Here is a 21,373-nt window from a genome sequence, read left to right as displayed (position 1 = left end):
AAACTTTTTAAATGCACGTGAAGCTCTATAAATATACATTAAAGGCGAGAGAGAGCGGTTTGTCCTCGGCGTTACCTCGCGAGGACATCTCCTGGGAACACTGGGGGCCTCTTTTTGTAAAGCGTCGTCGCTTACACTCGCGTCCCGTGTTCTATCAGAGCGCTCGCCATACTGTCGTCTTTGAAATCGCAGCTCGCGAAGGACTTTCAAAGGCACGTCGAACATTTTTGACACAGGTAGAATCAGCGTTGAGCCACAGCGGATTTGTGTGTAGGATTTTTTTTTCTTCCCCTTGGAGGAAACTTTTAGAATTAATAGAGCGGTTTCTTGAGCAAAGCAAAGCGACATAATTCAAGTGAACACACTGAGCATCATGTCATGTTGATGGTATTAATTATATCTCGTAAAAATCACTTTTTCCTTTTAACCGATGTCATGTTTTCTTCAGCTTGACTATGAATGCAAACAAGGAAACACGATCGCTGCGTTTCCCGTTAGGTTTTTGCCATTTTGTGGTTTACATGCATGTGTATTCATGATGTAGCGTGAGGCACTAACAATGAATTCGTCAACAACCGATGAAGTAAGTCACCCTTTGGCTAGCTTTTCCGTCTCTAATTTTTAATGGCGGCATTACAGATGCTTGGTTAATTTTCTTCTGGACGACAAATATGACAACAACTGGAAAATGTTCTGAGGAGGTTCACATTTTGAAAGATGTTGACAGTCGTGATTTAACAGTTTCACAATCTTAGGGTCGGGAACCTGATTAGGGCCCGGGCCAAGGAAAATGTTGTAAGCTTTGTAATTGGCCATTAAGATGGTGCACAATTTCTCAGAAAACTCATTCATGTACATTTCGGCATCTGCAGCATGTGATATATTTTATTAAGTTTGGCGTCCAGGGAGGAACCAAAAGTTTAGGTCTTAAAAAGTTGATTATAATAGTTCCCATGGAAACGAAATCCAAATGCAATGTTGGCCCTTTAATGAGCACCCATTAAAAATGGAAAAAATCGGCTGTAGAACTTAAATGTTATTTTCTAAGAAAAAGACATCGAGGTAAAATGATGAGATGTTTGGACCGTCATTAAGACACCAAGCATCTTCAAATGGAGATGTTGTCTATGTGAGAATATAGATCATCAACATCAACATGGATTATAACAAAAATTCCATACCGGAAAATTCAAATACAGTAGTTGGAACATTACAACTGCATTTAGTATACATTTAAATTTGTACAACTGGATTGGCCGTTTGTCGTGCAATGTTTGGTATGCTAACCATGAAACATCCCTATTTTAGGCCCCAACCGCTACATTTATTGCTGACGAGTTTGACGAGAATAAAACCAATCACGAGTCACGTACGCTAATCTTTTCAAGACATAACGAATAGTTTGCTAACTGTGGATCGTTATAATTAAACTTTGCCACCATCTCCATGTGCTGAAACAATTAGCAACACTCCAATGACCATTTAAAGGATCATACTGGTCCACAAATCCCAACGCAAACAGTGGACATGTGGCTTTGTTTTCCACTGTCAGACTAAAGGCACTGCAAAGGCTCAATGATTTAGAAAGCGGAAAAAAAAAAAGACAGAGTGGTTACACCCTTGTATAAAAACATAGTGTTTTCTGTGAGCGCCTGCCACGGGACTATGTCATCCACTTGAGGTTATGCTATCCTGGTCACTGAACACGTCCTGGCTACGAAGGCCCAGGGGTGGCGGCGGCGGCGGCTGCGGTTGCGCAAAGTCGTGATGAGGCTTCCTTGCATGCATGTGTCACTTTGCGGCCCAGGAAACCTTGTGGGGCCTCGTTGTGCCTGACATTGTCATTACTGGACAACATACGATGGCTGCGGCGTGAAGTGCACAAAACAAACCGAAAAGGTTTGCTTTCTTTCCTCTCGCTTTGGCTTCGGGATGGCAGCGCGAGATCTATTTGGTGTAAAAGTGACTTGTCAATCAAATCAGGCAGATGGCAGGGAATAAAATAGTTATGTTCAAATGGATTAATTCCCAAACAAAATTCTGAGCGGATGTTGAAAGGGTATATTTTAGCTGGTGATAAGAAAATTGAAAAACAAATATATTTTTATATTTAAAAGTTCAATGTAAAAGATGATGATATAGTTTTATTGTTTAACCAGCCAACAAATATCCCATACATTTAAATAGGAGTGACGTGAGTCGCCGTCTTGTGTTGTCTTGCTAACCTTCAATGCCACGCATGAATCAAAATAACAAAATTTGCTAATCTGGAAGTGTTTATATTACTCTTATATCATTTATCCACCATGCCACCAACAGTAATGTGCGCTTCATGAATAAAGTGGCATGTAAAGACTTTGTTTTTATTCACAAGAAGTGCATTCACAAGTGTGCAATCCAACCTCCTCCTACCCAGCGAGCTAGCAAACTAGCTCCAGGAACTGTCTAGGTTCCTACCTCCAGTATCAGTCAAGCTCACCGACGGACTCTTCCTAAGATATCTCTGTACCAAACCCAGGCATTTTAGTCCATACATTAATTCTCTATTATTTAATGTTACTTTTGGACAATAAGGCAACTTGAGGGGTAAAATGGTACATTAGGGCTCCAGGCGGGGCACAAACAAGGACCAAATCTTAGTCTGATTGCAAGTGACATTGGCGTTAATGCACTGACGCAGCATCCGCGCTCCAGCGGGGCATGAAAATGTGCAGCTAAACAGGCAACATAAACACGCTGATACATTCCATTTATAAGCCAATAGGCCGCAACATTCGCTGACACCCGGAATATTTCCCCGAGATATTGGCTCTCATTCCCAAGCTTGTTAATGGCAGCATACACGGACGGTGACCTTTTGTTGAGAACTTTTATCCCGTCCTCCGAGTTGCCGGCATGCTGAGGAAGATGGACGAGGTTAGGAAGGTCGTCGCGGTTGCAGACGATCTTCCGTCGCCAAGATTTACAGCTGCAGACGGCCGAAAAACCTCAGCCTCGAGTCTTCGCCCGCATGCTTGGAACGACTCCGACGAGAGCACTCGCAATTCTTTCATTTGGAATGTTTTGGCATCGCATCTAATGTCTTAATCATCCCAAAAGACATAAAATAAAAAATAACCTCCACGACTCATTAGGCGCTGGCTAATGATCCCCCCCCGCCCCTCCCAGACGGATTTTATTGGGTAAAATCAAGTAAACATAGGTGTGTCCAGAAGCACGATCTTGCTTCGTATCCAGATCTGCAAGCTACTCGTTTTGTGGTGCAAACTTTAAGGACGCAGTGGAAAACAATTAGAGGATTTACAGTCAAGTATGAAAGGAAACCGCCCGTGAACCTTTTGGGTTCACTTGGGTACTTCAATAAATCCTTTCGCCAGGACTGATTTACTGAAGGCCACTGGCTAAGAAGATGATGATGATGTTTGCATCATGTTTGTGCTTTAGCGCTCCTCTGAAGCTTGTCTGCGAAAGGGTCAACGCAATGACAGTCACTAATCAAGATGCGCTGAGTTTTAATTGAGAAGTAATCAGCCTTTTATAGGGCGCTCCTGGAAGAAAGCCACGTACCACTAGAGTGGGAGAACGATTAGATTGGTAGATAGACAGACACATAGATGTATCTAATATTTAATATTTGTACAGCTATATTCTATCCAAGGAGTATCAAAAATTGATGGGTGACTAAAAACATAGATAATTGAGCTGCAATACAAATACATGACCTCAATTCCTAATTCCAGGTCACACTGTAATTAATATTCAAAACCAGTTAACTGAACTTGCCTTCACTCAGCACACTTGATAATCTTCTCCCAACAAACTAATGTGCCGTGACACATTGTTTAGGAGTTCGACTTTTACCACGGTACTGTAAGCTCAAACTTGTCCCACTTTTATGGGTCCTTGACAAGAGTGGGGAAGACCTTTTTGCTAAATAAAGTATGGCCTTTAGAGGACTTTAAAAAAAATCAAAATGCCCCTCTTAGACTCAAACCATCACTGGCCGGTACACATCTGGACCTCCCAACAATTTCATAAATGAGTGTCATGGCAGTCCATGTACTCCAAAAAGATTTTTTGTCAGCTTCCCAGTTCCCTAACAGGTGCCCTTTCTCACGCTCTGGCCGTGACCACATGGACCCGCGCCGCCTCGCCATCCGTCAATGTCCCGTCGCACCTGAGCGGCGTGGGATCAAAGCGCCGCACGTCCCGCCGACAACCTCGCAGCTGCCCTTGTGCGGACCCCCACTGGTCCTATTCGTGACTCCTCCTCACTTCACTTGCACATGTGCTCCCAAGGCTGACCGCAAAGCCTCCATTTATGTGCATTACGGCGTCTGGAGAGCTGAGTGACAGATCTGGAAACTCTCTCCCATGTCCTTGTGTGCTCGGCGGCTGCTTTGTTCACGTCCTGCTCATCTGAAATTGCGCAAAAGGCACGTTCGTAGAATTACACAGAGGCTTGGGCCAGAATGTTTTGCAGTGAGGTCTAATTGTCAGTGAGAGATGTGCTTGTTGAATAATGCCTACAAGGCCCGCAAACAGCTTGAAGGGATGAGGACTGGCTTGATCTTCCATGTCATTTTCTGCAAATGGGAAGGCCCCAATGCCAATCCCAACTTTTAGAAATGACCTTTCAAACCGAAATGGCAGCCATTCTGATCTTTACTGTTCCATTTCTAGGTCGTGCTTTTTATTTCAGAACACTGATGCTTATCAAGGCCAGAATTTTTATAACTTTTATAATTATCCCATTGCGTAACGCCAGGTTGCAACGTCGCACTTTCCTCATGGAAGGCGATACCTTCTGACGTACTCCGACGCCCACGGGAAGATGTACCCAACGATTACCTTGGCAGTATAATACTAAAAACTAAACACGGCGATCCAATGGCTAACTCGATTTGGGTTATAGTGGGGATTATAATACAGGATTGACGTGTAAAAGAGAAGCGGAATGCTTTTTTTGTCAATTTACAACTTCTCACGTCTTCGGAGAAAAACGGTGTGGCCATTTTGCGTCTGAAAAAGCAGCAGAGAAATGCCACAAATGTTGCCAGTCAAAATACAGTAAGGACTCAAACATGGAGGTGTTGGGATTTTCTTTCCTCCGCTCAAATATGAAGTCCAAAATGTCTCGCATTTAGCCAATTTATGCTCATGTAAAGCCAATGCTTTTATTTGTGCACTTTGAATCCTATAAAAGCCAAAAGGCCTACTTTTATGGGGGATAATAATATTAAATATACGCATTTAAAAATTCTAAACCACAAACAGCTCTCTCCAAAGAAAAACTGGAAAGGTTTAGATTTTTTTATGGCATTGTTTTTCCATGACTCCTGGAACAAATAACACTAGAGCGTTGTTTAATAGAATACTTGGTGTCAAGGAATGTGACATGTTATTGGACACGTTCTGTGCATGGTTGGCTTTTGCCAACAATAATTGAACAAAAAACACTAGATAAGGAAAACAAATCCACAATATCACTATAATCAAATTTCTCCTAATTATTATATGTATTATTATTATGTACTGTATGTATTTTTAAATAGTACGGTTGGACACCATTCATTATTAATTACAGTATCTCTTTTTCATATATTACGAAACATTCATAGTTTAGTCGAATTAAAAAAATATATTTTGATTTATATTATCATAATGATTTTAAATTATATCCCCAGAAACTTACTGTTGTCTGCCAAATTTTATAATGTACTCCAAAACAATTATTTTTATTGTTTGTGTGTGCATTGCGTATTTGTCATTTATATGATATAATGTAATAAGTCCTTCATTATATTTGATCTTTTGTATGACAATACAGTAAAAAATTAAAATATATATATTGAATTCACAAAATTTAAAACCCTGATAACTGCCAATTTTTCTACCCTTTAAATATTTAATTCTAATTTAACATTTGTCTTCATATGTTTTATTTATTTGCATTATCCATGTATATTTTCTACATAATTTATTGAATAAGTCAGTTCAGGCTTTATGTTGAATTGCATAGTTTTAACCTATTAAACGGAGAGTCGGTCAGGACTGACCGCATAGTCCTGCGGTCAGCCCGTTTTTCGGACCGTAAGCAGCCCGCGAATTTTATTCTTCTCTAATTCATAGATGAAGCCCTCTTTTCACGCTGACCACAGTGGATTTAAGGGTGGCTGAGTTACACGGTTGTTCAATCCCTCCCATATAACTCAATAAGGATCAGATTCCCGGCAAAGCGCCTCCATGCAAAAGGAAGTCTAAAGCGAACATAACGTCGAAACAGACAACAAAAAGATTTCCGTTTTTCCTTGTCATGATCTTTTTTGAGAGCAGCTTAGTCTGTCGCTCGTTGGCACTCGACCCGGAATGGGTGCCAGATGTCCCCGGTGACCAGAACAAAAAAAACTCAGAGTCTGAAAGTGGTACCATTTAACGAGTGGCGCATTTCAAAGTGAAATTAGGCCCATTTAAACCTGTCTTCTACATCACACACAAAAAAGGCCCTACCTTCAATTTATAGCTCCATGTAAACCACACAAGACAAAAAGTAGGACATCTGCAAGTTATTAACAATACAGTCCATTTTCGTCTGTGATGAGAGCCGCATGCACAAATGTGTGTGTGTGCCCAACATATTTGTATGATACTACACTTTGAAATGGAAAAAAAAAAAAAATCAAAGGAACTTTTTTTGTGAACTCCAAAGCTCCATGTGCAGCATAAAAGCTACATTAAGATGTTGGTAGTGATCGCAGGAAGTTGAAAGACACGTCGAGCTTTTATACTGTACACCACATACTTGTTTCCTTGCCATCCTTGGTGGCAAAGATAACTTTAGCACCAACATATGAGCTATACCCCTAAAAAAGTACAATCCTCCATCTTTAGAAGATGAAATACCGAATGTGATGCCTGGCTTTCATGTCAAACAGCTGCGTAAGGATGTTGACTTGAGTTAAGGCTCAAATTTGGACCTTAATGCCTTCCATGCCTCCAGCCTGCCTCATTGGTGGAGGAGGAAATAACACAAGGTTCTCGCAGGTGCTACTTCAGTGCTGCCTGATGGAAGGAAATTGTGGAAGGAAAGTCTATGAAAGCTTTTGAATCAAATCTTGCTAAAAATGCTACATCTCTTGTACTGGGTCCAATCTACGATGGCCATTGAGGCTCAGATAAAAGAATCAGGTAAATTGTGACAAATAAATCGTTAAGCTCTGATTCGGTTCTGCCAGTAAGTCTAATGCAGCTAATGAATGTCTGACACATTCTCCTATCATGCCACAACAAGCAACGTATAATTAGTTGTCACCAGTAAATCTTTGTGTCTGGAGCATGTGTTTAACAGGCAGCCACAATGAAAAAGTCGTACTTTTTACAACACATGCAAGCGTGACATGCACGTTGAAATATTTCATCGTGGACCATATTGTACACATGCTAGCAAAAAACTGGACGCGGTGCATCCACTTCACAGCTCTTCTCCTGCTGAGTTTTAAGTGGAACCACGCTGGCCAAGTTGCCCCCCCTCCCCCCTCCTCCATCCTACACATCTGGAGGACTTCACTCCCCTCCCTCCCCCATCCTCCTACACGATCCTCATCATCATCACCCACCGTTGTAAATCTCTCCAAACTGTACCGGTAATTACGCCACACATGCTTACGCAACAAAGCGGTAGCCAAGCCCAATGACAAACAGAGCGTTGCTATAAATTAAAACGTTTTTCACTCTAATTGCGCTCTCATAATGTCTGTCACTAATTGTGCAAAGGAGGAAAAAAAATGCCACAGTGCACTTTTCTTCCGTGGCAAACCTCGGTTAGGTTACTCACTGGGTAAAATGATGGCTTCAAAGACGGATCGTGCAGTATTGTTATAATTAGCCAAAGCTCCACGCGCGGAAAATCAAAATCGGTCATCAGCCAAGAGGAAAGAATGATCTTAGGCTGAGTGGTGGCGCTGTAAATCCATATCAAGTGTCAAGCACTTGCTCAATTATATCCAATTACAGCATGCTGTATAAATCCTCCCCGTCACTCCCTTCCGTTAACGATGACGTAAACATTGTGACAATTTCCAGTGCTGAGCAAGCCTTTTTGTATTCGGCTAACCTCTGACTCTAATATGTCGCAGCTTGTGACACGTCATGTCGCAGGCACGCTTCGGGCAGCGCCGCCCGAGCCAGCGCACACGTGTCACGGCTTACGCTGATTTAAGACGAGACGGATGCGGCTGCCCCCACTCGGTGTTGTTGGAATGTTTTCTTTTGACGATCGCTGACGACACCCAACGGGCTTAACCGAAAAAGAACCGTGATCCGTTTAGGAGGTTTCCCGCCGCAGAAATAGAAGCAACTTTATTCACGGCGGAGGAAAAGCCCGGAGAAACCAGCAGAACCAAAAAAAGTGTGTGATACTTTGGCTGGGCAATTGAAGTAAGAGTGCCAGTTACAGAATACCAATGTATTGGACGATTAAAACGATTAAAGACGATTAATTGACGTAATGGTGCCTGTTACAGAATACCGATTGATTGTAGGATTAAGACTATTAGACGATTAATTGTAGCACTGGTGTTACAGAATACGGATTAATTGTACGATTAAGACGATTAAAGACGATTAGTTAGAGCACAAGATCAGTGCCAGTTACAGAATACCGATTAATTGGGCGAGTAAGATGATTAATTGGTGACAAAGTACCTGATTCTATATTGATCTCATTAAATTGTGTTGACATGTACGGGAAGACTATTCGTCTTTGACGGCACCCGGAAGAGTCCAGCTATGGAATCGATTGTTTCTATTTAATTGACTGCAAAGATTCTCAGTATCCTACTCAGATGAAAACCTGTGAGAACCCAAGGAACTAACTTTCCATCCATCCATTTTCTATACTGCTTATTCTCATTGGTGGTACACAATTACATCATTTAAATCAAAAATACCTTAAAAGGTTTAAAAACAAAGTGCCTGAAGAAAACCAACGCAAGCACACGAAGAACGTGCAAAATCCACAAAAGGAGGGCAGAGCTCAGATTCAAACTCGCAATTGTCCGGCAGCAGCGCTAACCACTCGATTGCTGTTTTAATTTGACTTCATTTATTTGTATGTTGCCTTCTCTGTCTGCCTTCTGGCCTTTTTTTCCTTACACGGAGTCTGCTCATGGCGTTGAATGTGTATAATCAAATGTTCCTGGGCCTTGACTTTAGGAGCCAATTGACAGCCTGACAAGTGTTCCACGGAGCAGCACATCTGTTGAGGGTGTCAATAGATGTCTTTGAAATGTAAACTCCTGAAGAAGAAGAAAGGCCTTTGAAACTCGCTGAAGAAAAAAAAATACGGACCCGCCGGTTATTGAAAACGACGGCCCGTATGTAAATCCTCGCTACCCCCTTTTACCCGGTGCTTCGACTTCTCGGCGAGGTATCTCTATACGGAGCCACTTTATTGCAGACAAATCCTCTTTAATGTCCTCGCAACAGCTGGAGCGGAGATAAAGAACGAGGAAGCGGTACGGCGCCAGCTGTTGGAAAGTATTAATACAAAAATTAACTGCTGTGTGTATGGGTTAATTGCTTTCTGCTTAATGTGCTTTCAAAAAGCCACGCTTCTTCTTTTCTGTTACACAAATGGCGTATCGGGAGGCCTGTGAAATTAAAGATCCCATTTAATGGGAGCGCTCCAAAAGTCCCCCCCCCCCCACACCCTCGTTCTTCTCACGGCTCGGCGGCCATATTGGAGTCATGTGCTGAATCGCCGGAATGGTCGCAATAGACAGCTGCCGCCCGGCGGATCCGGAAAGGGCCTTTTTTTTTTTTTACGTGACACAAGCTGCATGAACCCGTCAAGAGCTCGTGCAAAACATTTCCGTCAGACGCATGTAGAGCAGGTCGCCAATGTCGTACGCCCAAAACTTGGTACTTGTGACCCACAATAAGTCGGCCATTTTGATTCAAAGGGAACATTTACAGGTCTTGTTTTCCATCTACAAAATTAAACCTATCACACAGATTTTGTTGGAATGATTATAAAAGTTTTAACTACAATTATCCCAAATTTAATGGCCCCCAAATTGAATCTTTATATTTATTTTAAAAAATCACATTATAGTAAATGTTGAGTTTTGCCATTACAACATTAATGATTATATGTGTTGAGTTAAAAAGAAAAAAGACAAAATGGCTTTCTTTATTTTAAAAAAAATAAAAACAAGCAGCCCATTCCCTCGTGTTTTGTATATTCCGAGGTTTTTGATATCCTGGTGTCCACGTTGCTGCAGTGAAACTGAACAGATAGTTTTTTTTTAAATTCTACTCTATCCTATTCTAAAATGTACTTGGAGTTGATCGCATGGAGAGAGTTAAGCAAAGAACAGTGACAGCTCCCGCAGGTCACGTCTCCACCACATTTTAATTCCACGTTATGTAAAAAAAAAGCACATTAATCAGGACCAGATGACGTGGGAGGAATTTGAAGATGATATGTTTTTATAGGATAATTCTAGGGTTATTTATGCAGGACAAGTGCGAAAACACAGAGACTCCTCCGTTGTCCTCCAGGTGGCTTCGTTGCACTGCGCTCTAACGGCGTGCTGATGACGCAGGCTGCTCTTAGTTCACGATCGGGGCACATCGCCGACATCCTCCCAGGAAACTAGGCTGGATCAGAACGTTGTTTGACACACGAGAGGTCAGAGAGAGGGCTGCCACTCGACTCTACCGGGGCCAAAAAGAACCAGGCATGAAGGCCAATTTTATCTTGATGTACGTTTTTCCTCCAAATGTCTGAAAATATCCTGCGTATGCCGTCAAGGTGTGTCTGGCAGGATTTTGGACATGGATGAGAGCAAACGCAAAGGGTTTGAAATATTCTTGATTTTTTCCAATCCTTTTCATGTTCTTACATGGCAGTAAAACATTGAATTAGTTTCCTGTTACACTGACCACGTCCACCACTTTTTTAAACTCGCAGTGAAACAAATAATATTCCGGCCAGTCTGTCAGTCCAACAAACTGTCTCCAGAAATTCTATTAGAACTTGGAAGAATGACGGCAAATAGGAGTGGATTCCACCCTTCTTGCCGAGAGACTAATATAATCCAGTGGCAAAAGAAAATTTTGTTTTTTTTCATGGCAAATCCTCACATGGGTAAATTGGGATTTAATTAATTAATGTGAAGAGAAATTGCCTCTTATACACAAGCAATAACATTTTACAGATTTTGTTTCCAGTTTTATTATAGTATAAAGTGGATCTTTTACACCTTTATGATAATTAAGAAAATTAAGTGTTAAATTAAACAATTTGTATTGACAGTGAACCCCATTGATTGCTGTGGGTGTGGTTCAGACTCACCCAGGATTGGTGAAACCCACTAGGTTATCAAAGTCTGGTCCGCGGGCCAATTTCGGCCAGCAGTGGAATTAGTATTATCGACTTTATTTGTCAATACTAAAATTACAAATTCACTGATAGAGATTTTGCTAGCAAGCTTTATTACAAAAATAAACAGTTTTTACTAGTCTCAAATTTCAAAACTAGTTATCACTTTATTGTGTAGACTAATATTACAAATCCATACATTTATTTGGGTTGACAGTCATAATGGCCCTCCGAAGGAAACTATGACTATGATGCAGCCCGTGACAAAAATCAGTTTGACACCCCTGCGCTATCCTAACCCACATTATATGTTTTAGATGATGTTGTAACAAACATGAGGAATCCCAGCCTTATCATACAAGACAAAAGTGGTATATGGAACCCCATTCCACCCTTTGCATGTGTCGTGAACACGAAGCACGTATCGGCCACCTCAGACCGATAACGCGGCTTTGCTCTAAAATGCTTTTCTCACAGCATCATGAAAAATGAAACATTGATGAAAAGAGTGCTTTTTTTTCTTTTGCTTTTAAGATGCATATTAAAACACGCACAAAGCGTCTTTGCAATAAATGTCACTGAAACGTAAACAAGTACTGTATGTCTAAATATGTCCGGATCCATTTCAGCAGTCTGAACACTCTAAGTAAGTTAGGGGGGAAAAAAATCAGTCATACTATAGTTGGTTGTGTTTATTATATTTTCGGAACAGACATTATTCTTGGGATTTTTGTGTTCATTTTGTAAAGGAAGTTAAAAAAAGTAAGGACGGACTTTTTGTTGGTTTCACTTGAGTTGAATTTGTCTGACTAAACCTCACTTGAACTTTTTATTTCCTCAAATCATCACCATTGCCGGGAAGACCCTTCGCCTTTTGGCCTCGGCATTGATACATTTTTCACTCTCGCGCTGAGAGGATTTAATCAATTATGCTGATTTGCTATTTACTGCCCACCACGCCAGCTTGTAATTAGCTTATTGCTTTTGATGTGATGTAATGCAATGAAATGGCTGGAAGCTGCCCACCCCCCTCTCGTCATTGTCCAAACTGTTGACTCGGGTGAGCGGCCGCAGACAGAGACAGCCATTGGCTGGGGGAGACCACCCCGCCGAAAAAACCTTTACATACATGCGTAATTAGAACGCTCAACACACCTGATACCTGCACCCGGATCATTGCGGACAAGGTCTTTTGTGGTCGACACAGCGGCCCACCGACATCAATCACACACTCTGTTGGGAAGAGAAATAGAATCGCTTAATTGTTTTGCCAATCGTCTGCATCGTGAAGCTAAACCCGAAAGGATGACGGGTGGGGGAGGGGGGGAGTGTTTGTAGATCCCTTTGAAACTGCCTTCAAAATGATCTTTACAGTTTTCGTAATTCCGGTAAAACTTAATTACAAATTTTCTTTTTTTTCAAAAGTTATTTTATCGTTATCTAGGGTTATTTGCACCCAATATAAAACCAAACACGACTGTGTATGCGCTCCGGGCAAATAGTGAGTCCATTTTTTTGGGACACCCTGCTTTTGGCTCGGCTTGAAGGCACGGCACGTGTTGCCTGACGGTTTTAAGGACGGGGAATGCTTTCAAGTGGATTCCGTCAACCTTCTGGCGAACAGACGGACGGGAGCCTGAAACAAGAATGAGTTGGGCCCTCCATCCAATGCGGCAGTTTCAAGTGCTGCCCGTCTTTACCCTCAAAGGGGGGAAACGGATCCAACGTGACTTCCATTCAAGATCCAAAGCCCCTCACCACCCCACCGTCCTCAGCGCCCTTCCTGATGTTATGTCCCAAACGGGTGAATCAGACATTTCTGTTTACGAAGGAGGTCACGGTGCCGCATATGGCCACCGCATTAGAATACACAGCTGCGGCAGGCTTAAAAATGCACTGCGGCCGTCTGGACGCGCAGCAATAAAATAAACGCAAAGGCGTGCTGAAAATGGTACAACGGACTTTTTGAAATGATGGGCGCATTTGGATGAGAAAAAAAAATGGTGGGGGGGAGCCGTTGTTTGACTTGGCATCGAAGCAATGCCCGGGATAAGTGCGTGTCACGGGGCGTCTGGCGGGGGAACGTTCGCTGGTAAGCCGTCGGAAACGAGTGGTGAAATTAAACACGTGCAACGGCAGCCACAGGCACTCCACCGAGCCATCCGTGTGGTGTTGAGTTCTCCAGAAGCAGACACGGCATGGTTACTTTAAAGTGCAGAAAATGGCAATGCAGACATGGTTGAGGTTCGGCACTAGTCATTTTTTTTTTGTAACCTTACCTCTGTTATTTGCTGAAGAACTCACCTATTTGTTGTTTTTGTGCTTGGGCCAAAGGAAAAAAATTAGGACTTTGACGCCATCTCGTGACATCAGTTCCATGGAACTACGTTGGAGTGATTTGAGGACATTTACATACTATGTTTACAAGTTCAACTCAAGCATGTGGTATCATACCGAAAGCTGTTTCTAATATGCACGGAAACATTTGAATAAAATCAGCAATTATCTTGTATGGGTTCGTGTGCAGTGACACTGTAAGACTCAGTTGACTTGTGGCATCATCATGTAGTGAGTAACGGAGGTCGGAGGGTCCAGCAGCTATCAAGCCAAGGCTTGATTTCCTGTTTGTAACCACGACTCAACGCTGTAAATCGCGGTTGCTGTACATCGTTCAAAAACCCTTGACTTGCCTTCCAATTAGTCACGTTGGCCCAAGAGGCGAAGATGCACTTGCAACAGGGTCACAGAAACCAGAGTTCACGGCCAAAGGGTCTCATCTCGACGTGGACATTTTTTTGGTTGGCGTTAAACGACAGCATGTCATCCAAAAGTTTTTTTTGTGTCAGGCGCCGAAAGGCCGTGATAAAGTGTCACTGTTTCACGATCCTGGCAGTATGTTAGTCCGGTGCATGACCTCCGTTTCACTGTGCAGTGTGCTTTCATAAAAAAATATGAATTCACCACTATGACAGCATGAAACTAAAGATGATGGAAAGTTCAACAGTGCACAAGTGGGATTTATGGGTATATGTCGTGAAAAAGAGCTTTAAAACGAAATAAATAAACAATGCTTAATGCTCATCCTCAGCTTGTAGTCAGACACCGCATTTGTTTTTATCAGTAAGTGCTGCTGTTTTGGTTAGCAACAAAGCACAAACAGGCCGTAGTAGAAATGCATATTAGGTACTGCTGGAGGCAGTAGATACCTGCCACAGATACTTAAGGCAAAAAAAAATCTGTCTATTAAGTAAGTCTATTATTATGTATTATCTATCTGATATAAAGTAACGTAGAATGTGTTTTTTAGCAAATAAATGAGTATAAAATCTCCTTCCAAAATTAATACATTTGTGAATGTTAGACTGTGAAATGTACACAACCAATAAAGCATTTGGTTCTATTTTTCTCCATATATAAAAGCGCTGTAGCATCTTCTCCCCTGAGGATCATGGCCAGTAGTGACTCTATTCTCTGTTGAGCCATGAAAAACCTCCCTTGTTGTTTTTTCTTGGCCATAGTCGGGTCGTTTGCTGGCAAAGCATTTGTGGGAGGAGAGGGCTCACCGAAAAAAAAAAACGTTTTGGGGGTCACCCATAAAAAACATGTATAATGAGAAAACATGTGGTGTGTAAGTATTGGAAGTCGTCAAGAGCAGAAAATAATAATTAAAGTGTAGGAGGAAAAAGCGGGTGCGGGGGTTCGGGGATAAAAAGCCAAGCTGTCTTTTTCGTGGGCTGGGAGACCACTGTCATCATGTCTCAGGAATTAGGCAAACACATGCTGGTCTGCTGCTGTTGAAACCGAGGCGCCTCGCTCCGGCTGCGGTTTTGGGAACATGAAAGGCTCTTGTGGGACGAGCGAGGGAGAACTGGCCCTCGTTCCGGGGCCTCGTTGCCAGGGGAAGCTGGCAGCGCGCTCCCATTGTGGCGACGGGCAAAAAGAATTTGCTTCCATATTTCCAAGAGAGGACCGCAGCTCCAAACAAACCGGAGCAACAGGCTGCTGAGCAAATGCTTCTCCTCAACGCCCCTCTACCCCTTAACCCGTCACTTCTACCTGAGCGAACCCCCCCCGAAAATCCAAAAATAGACAGTCCACGACTTAACTTGGAACTTCTGTCGTGGCTTAAGAGCTTGGCGGCTCACTCCATTATTTGGTAAACCAAGCTAAATATGATAACTCTATTTTGGAGGATGCACAGAGGTCAAGAACCCCCGCACAAGCTGCAGACTCTGCTGGCTTCGGGTCCCACTGTCCTTTTCCCGGCCACAATGCGCATGCACGCACACACGACTAAACCAGACCTCCAGAGTGCTCCAGACATTCTTGGTGTGTCTTTAGACAGGCAGGGATTAAGTTTGTCATGTCTGTTCGACGGGGCATATGTCATTATGGTCAACTGTTTACAAGCGGCTCCTGCAGGACATGATGGCAAAGATCACGGAAAACAAAAAATCTCAATTGAATGGCGGCGCTTGTTTTAGACTTGCATTGGAATGAAATTTTGTCTTTCAATCGAGACTTTGATAGTTGACCCAAACAACCAATTAAGAAATATAGTGCTGAACAAATTCAAGAGATTCAAGATTCAAGAGTTTTCTTATTCGTAAGAAATATATAAATATACTGCATTACAGAATATTTATTTAAAAAACAACAACCTCCCAATTGCCTGAGGAAAAATAAATATGACAGGTGGTCCAATACATGACCACCGATCAAAGTCAACCTACTAGTCACTATTATGCTCGGCCTGTGGGGGGCAGCATAGACTGCAAGATAAAACAATAACGCATCCATACATCCACACACATTTTCTATACATACATAAAAGTGATCATCTCACCCATCCCGGGATGGGGCACCTGACAACACCACTTGTGTCCGGTACGTTTGGCCCGCATGTGGCGCGCAGAAGGCAGAACAGACGGCGTCGTGTGTGCAATCCTCCAGAGAGAAATATTTGCTTCTGGTTAAAGGCAAACCATGTCCCAACATTTGCATGCACTTAATGACAATGTCGAGGGCCAAACTGTTGTTTTCATTTGCCGACAGCATGTCGACTTTCCAGTGTTTTTTTTTTGTCATCAACGACAGCGCGCGTGTCACACAGAGGCCCGTTGGCCTGGTTCTGATTCATTAAAGCTGTGTTTACACGTACATACATTTTCAAGACCATATAAAGACATTTAAGAGAGAATGTGGATGGATTACTTGCACTTATGTGTGAAAAATGCGCCGGTAAAGTGGAATGGAAATAAATTAAATGGATGTTTTACTTTTGATTTTTTTTTTTTTCCTTCCAAAACTTTAATTGATGTTTTTGGTCAGGCTCATCTCACGATATATTGCAAGGATTTTCTTTTTCAGGAATCAAACAAAACTGAACAAAAATTGAGATGAAAACATAACCTTCCTTAGCAATGAAGCTCTGATGATCACAACGGAGTATCTTCACTGTCACGGAACTACATTTCCACGGCGCAAATTCAGCGAGACACAATAGAGCAAACTGCCGTTTCCCGAGAGTTTCACTCCTTGGCAGCTGCCGTTTCAGAACTCCAAGTAAAAGATAAAAACCCCTGCTAAAATGCTCCATTGAACGCCTAGAAATGAATCTGTCATGCGTTGATTTTGAAGGTCTTGCACGGGGAGATAGTAGCTGCACGCGTGTGTGTGTGCGGGGGAGCGTCGATGATTGGCGGTATCAATCACTCTCGTGCGTGTGTGTGATCTGCGACGCTGTGGATGAAGTAACCTGACAAGGTGCCAAGCCCTCATTGATGTGTGTGTGTGCGTCAAACACCCCAGGTGACTCCGTGGTGGCGCTGTGCTATGTGACATGCGGGAGTGTGTGTGTGTCTGTGTGCGTGTGTTTAATGCCTCTGTTCATGATGAAGCAGCGAATTATGAAGACAGGGTGTGTCATCTCATTCTCTGCAGCTTTCATCACCGCCATGTTGAGAGAAAAGCTCACTGGAGGCCTTCAGCCTCAATTTCAGCCCGGAACGTCACCGTGCGGAAATCAACCACAATGGCCTACTTCTAGTTCTCCATCAAAACTCACATGCTCGAGAATCTCGAGATACTAATATGTGCTCATTCGCTGTTCAAATCCAATATGATGTACTGCAAATTGAATTTAGCGTTAGCGTCATTGTGGTTGGCCAACACATATTTGGATCCACCGTGACCTTTGTGAGAATGAAGTAGTTCAGAGGATGGATGGATGGATGTATGGATGTATGGATGTATGGATGGATGGATGGATGGATGGATGGATGGATGGATGGATGGATGGATGGATGGATGGATGGATGGATGGATGGATGGATGGATGGATGGATGGATGGATGATTGAGTTATAACAAAACCAAAGTAAAAGCCGCTTGACAGTTAGTTGCTGATCTCACCATTGAAGCTTATTGAAACAGTTTTGTAAAAGGACTTTGGATGTTGATGATGCATTTTGGGTATTTTTTTGTTATTTTAGTTGGATCCAAATTCCAACTAAATAAAAGTGGCTGGAGTATTAAATTTCTGTGCTCAAAAAGGCTACACCGCATGTCAACGCACACTGCTGGCTTTGTTCTGGCATGTGGCCGTCATACTGTATCTGTGAGCTCAGCCCACCATCCATTACAAGGCAATTACGGCCCTGCCTTTAAAATAATTACGCTCGCCGCGCTTTGATTCCACTCTTGGAATAATAAAACACTTCCAACCACAATCTCGCCACTATAGCGACAATTAAAGTTAAAAGTTGTTGCGCAATAAGAGGCCACATGCTTTGGATTGTGCCCTCCCTTCACACACACACAAACCCAGCATGCGATGGAGGTTTATTTATTAGGAATTAAAGAGGAGAAGTCACTTATCTGGTTCAGATGGAGGGCTCCCGACACACACACAAACACACACACACACACACACACACACACATCTGGGGACCAGCTGAGTCGGGAGCAGTCATGCTGTCAGGCATGCATTGCATCGGGATACTTGTTCATTTTTTTTTCCTTTCTTTTCTTTTTTCTAAAGACAAACAAGCAACGAGCTCAGGGATGCGGTCCAGAAGATTTTGTGTTCAAATGAAGGCCTGACTCGGTCTGGTATGCACATGTTTTCTTTATTTATTTTTTTTATTGAAATGCTCTGCCTTTATTAATCGTCTTGAATGCTTCACCATGACATCGTTTGTAAGCCGGCTTCAAACAACGGGGTCATTTCTTGCTTCTCAGTGTGCTGTACAGTGAACCCAATGTATCTATTTATGTTTATATTTCACAGTATTTGTGTATTAATTTGTGCTATTCAATAAATGTGTGAAAATGAATTGGCAGTGTGACTTTTTTTTTTCACTCGAAAGTAACTCTTCATTTTGACTTGCAATCCAAACCAGCTCTCAGTCTATCATCCGTCGCACGTGTGTAGCGCAGCCGTAGCGCGGTACTCATAGCGCGGAGGAACAAATCGAATTCCTGGCAAAATGGGAGCAAGGGCCTCATTGGCATCAAAGCGTCCAGTAACCAGAAGCTGCTGTGCGGCTTGCCGGCCAAAGCAAACAGACATGCAAACACATGTGGCGACGCATCCGCAAGATTTCCTCCTCCCTTTGCTGAATGAAAGAAGCGGCGGGAGAAAGCTCAGCGGGGACAGTTGACTTAAGGGGAAAAGACTATCCTTGCCTGATTATATATATTAAAAAAAATCTGGCAAAATTACGAGATGGACTGATTATGCATTTCCACCTTTGGAATGAGTCAGGATAAGGGACGATGGGGGTCGTTGAACCCGACCTGTCAATCAGTGTGAAGCACATTGATTCGAAGCAAAGTGGGCCTCAGCGATAGCACACAAAAAAATGTCCATATATGACAAGTTCATTTATACCTCTCAGCCTGCGTTCAACATACTTGTCACCATCAGCACACCCCCTCATGTCAACTCATTTGCTGAGTGGCTGGATAAATAAATATGTTTCAACCTCGGGTGTTTTTGGCGAATCTTAGTACAGTTTGGATGGATTCTTGGTCACGGGCCAAACTCGACTTAGCTTGAACATTCATCAGTGTGAGTGTCCCCTGCACGCAATCATGCTAGCAGTCACACGGTTAGGCTCGCGAACACTTGAGTCAGCAGGGAAACATGCGCATTTAAAAGCAGAAAATCCCCAATAAAAATCCCTCTAATGTGAAACAGTCTCCCATCAAAGCAAACCTTCACAAATATTTGCTGAACTTGTACATTTTGCTGTTGATGCCACTTGAGACATTGCTCGGTCGGGCTGCGTTTCATTTGCTAGCTTGCTAACATTCGGAGTAGGACGGGGGTGCTAATGAGAGGTGTCGAGATGGAGACTGAAGATTGAATAGGAGGCAATAATCATTTTATCACAACTACGATCTACACACTGGAATGTATTTGAAGTTCTGTGGTAAATTAATGTTTGGCTCACAAGACATAGCAAAAACAAATCCAAAAAGAGATGCTCATGACTCTAAAAATTAAGTCAAGGTGGTTTCTGGGTGACTTCTAGACACAGATGATTTCCAGTCAGGTTTTCAATTTGAACTTTCCTGTGTATTGTCTCCAACATACGTGCGATTATTCAGAAAAGGGTACAAAGGCCGTCTGAGCCGTTTTGAATCACTCGCGATGGTCTTCAAAGCAACGGCTCGTGATTCCGTCTGGTTTTATAGTGTTTCTTAGCCTGACTTTGTGTGGGAGATTTTAACAAGAGGTTCTTTTGTGTGTCAGAAACCTCAAGTTTTTCAAGACGAGCGCTCAAGGATCATGCTATTCAAATCACGGCGAGTGCAAAGCGCTTCCTGATCCCGCCGTCTGGAAGCCATCCTGAGGAAGGAGTTGTACCACATCTTAGAATGAGGCTGCACGCTCTCCAAAATACTCCTTCCTGATCTTTTACTGCATCTCCATCGACATGCATTGAACATTGTATGCACGCTCTGAATGCTTTTAAAAAGTCCTTCCGTGAACTTTGAGCCTCGTCCGTGCGCTTGCATTGCGTTTAAATAATATTGCAGTTTAGCGCGAGAATCTTTTCATGGTGGTTTTTGAGTCACTGCGTGTTATGTAAACGAGCAGGTGCCGTTCAGTTGTGGTGCAAGCGACGAGCGAGCTCATGCGGTCATGGATTTAGCTTAGTGTGAGACTTCCTGTCAAACCAGAAGACTTTCAAGTGGAACACACCAAAAGCAAATACATGATTCCTCTTGTTTTAAACTGTTAAAAAATATGCAGCGGCGAAAGCATCTGGAACAACAATGATGATGCCAAATAACCATTGCGGGAGAAATTATAATTTTTTGGGTCCGGCCAGGTGAAATCTCCACTATCAAACTACTTTTTTGTTCTCCAGCCCAACTTTTATGACCTAAAACCAAGAGGCCACCGGGCGTGAGGTGCACAGGTAACCGTGGAGCTACAAAACGACCAAACGTGGGTGTGCTTCAAAGGCATCAGCCAAAAATTGGAGACAGGACATAAGTATGTGGCATGGAAAAAAAAAGTCTCCTGGATAAGGATGTAATTGTTTAGCAGGGTCCTGCACATTAACTCGAAAATACAATACAGGTTTTGATATATACTGTATGGCCGACCGCCTTTGATGTTAATGGAAACCAGTGTGCAGCAATCTGCTTCATGGTTCTGACAAATAACAGTTTCCTTAAGGCGAAGAAAAAGAAGCAAGGTGAAGGTTAGCATGGAAACGTACATTTTTGCCCCATGTGTTCATTCACTTTGGATCAACGTTAAAACTTGCATGGTGCCAATTGGTACCATGATTACGCATAAAAAATAAATGAAAAACAATTACTGTGGAGAAGAGTTTTAATCAACTAAAATGTTCTGACAAAAAAAACAACCCCTGCTAACTGGTAAGAAATATCTTGGCAGAGGAACGTTAGATCTCGTAAGCAATCCTGGTCATCCGGCAATGATGAAATGCACAATAACACAAAA

The 21,373-nt window shown here is 42.6% G+C and overlaps 1 long non-coding RNA gene across 1 annotated transcript in view; it reads left to right on the top strand.

The window, feature by feature from the left end:
* Nucleotides 1-18,691, top strand: part of LOC133153069 (uncharacterized) — a 40,884-nt gene extending 22,193 nt beyond the window's left edge. The window contains exon 3 of the long non-coding RNA XR_009714242.1: nucleotides 18,428-18,691. This is a non-coding gene — a long non-coding RNA (uncharacterized LOC133153069). The remainder of the gene's footprint in view (nucleotides 1-18,427) is intronic.
* The last annotated feature ends 2,682 nt before the right edge of the window (nucleotides 18,692-21,373 follow it).

The sequence above is a fragment of the Syngnathus typhle genome, linkage group LG4 (assembly GCF_033458585.1).
Source record: "Syngnathus typhle isolate RoL2023-S1 ecotype Sweden linkage group LG4, RoL_Styp_1.0, whole genome shotgun sequence".
Lineage (NCBI taxonomy): Eukaryota > Metazoa > Chordata > Actinopteri > Syngnathiformes > Syngnathidae > Syngnathus > Syngnathus typhle.
This window is presented reverse-complemented; position numbering and strand designations above follow the sequence as displayed.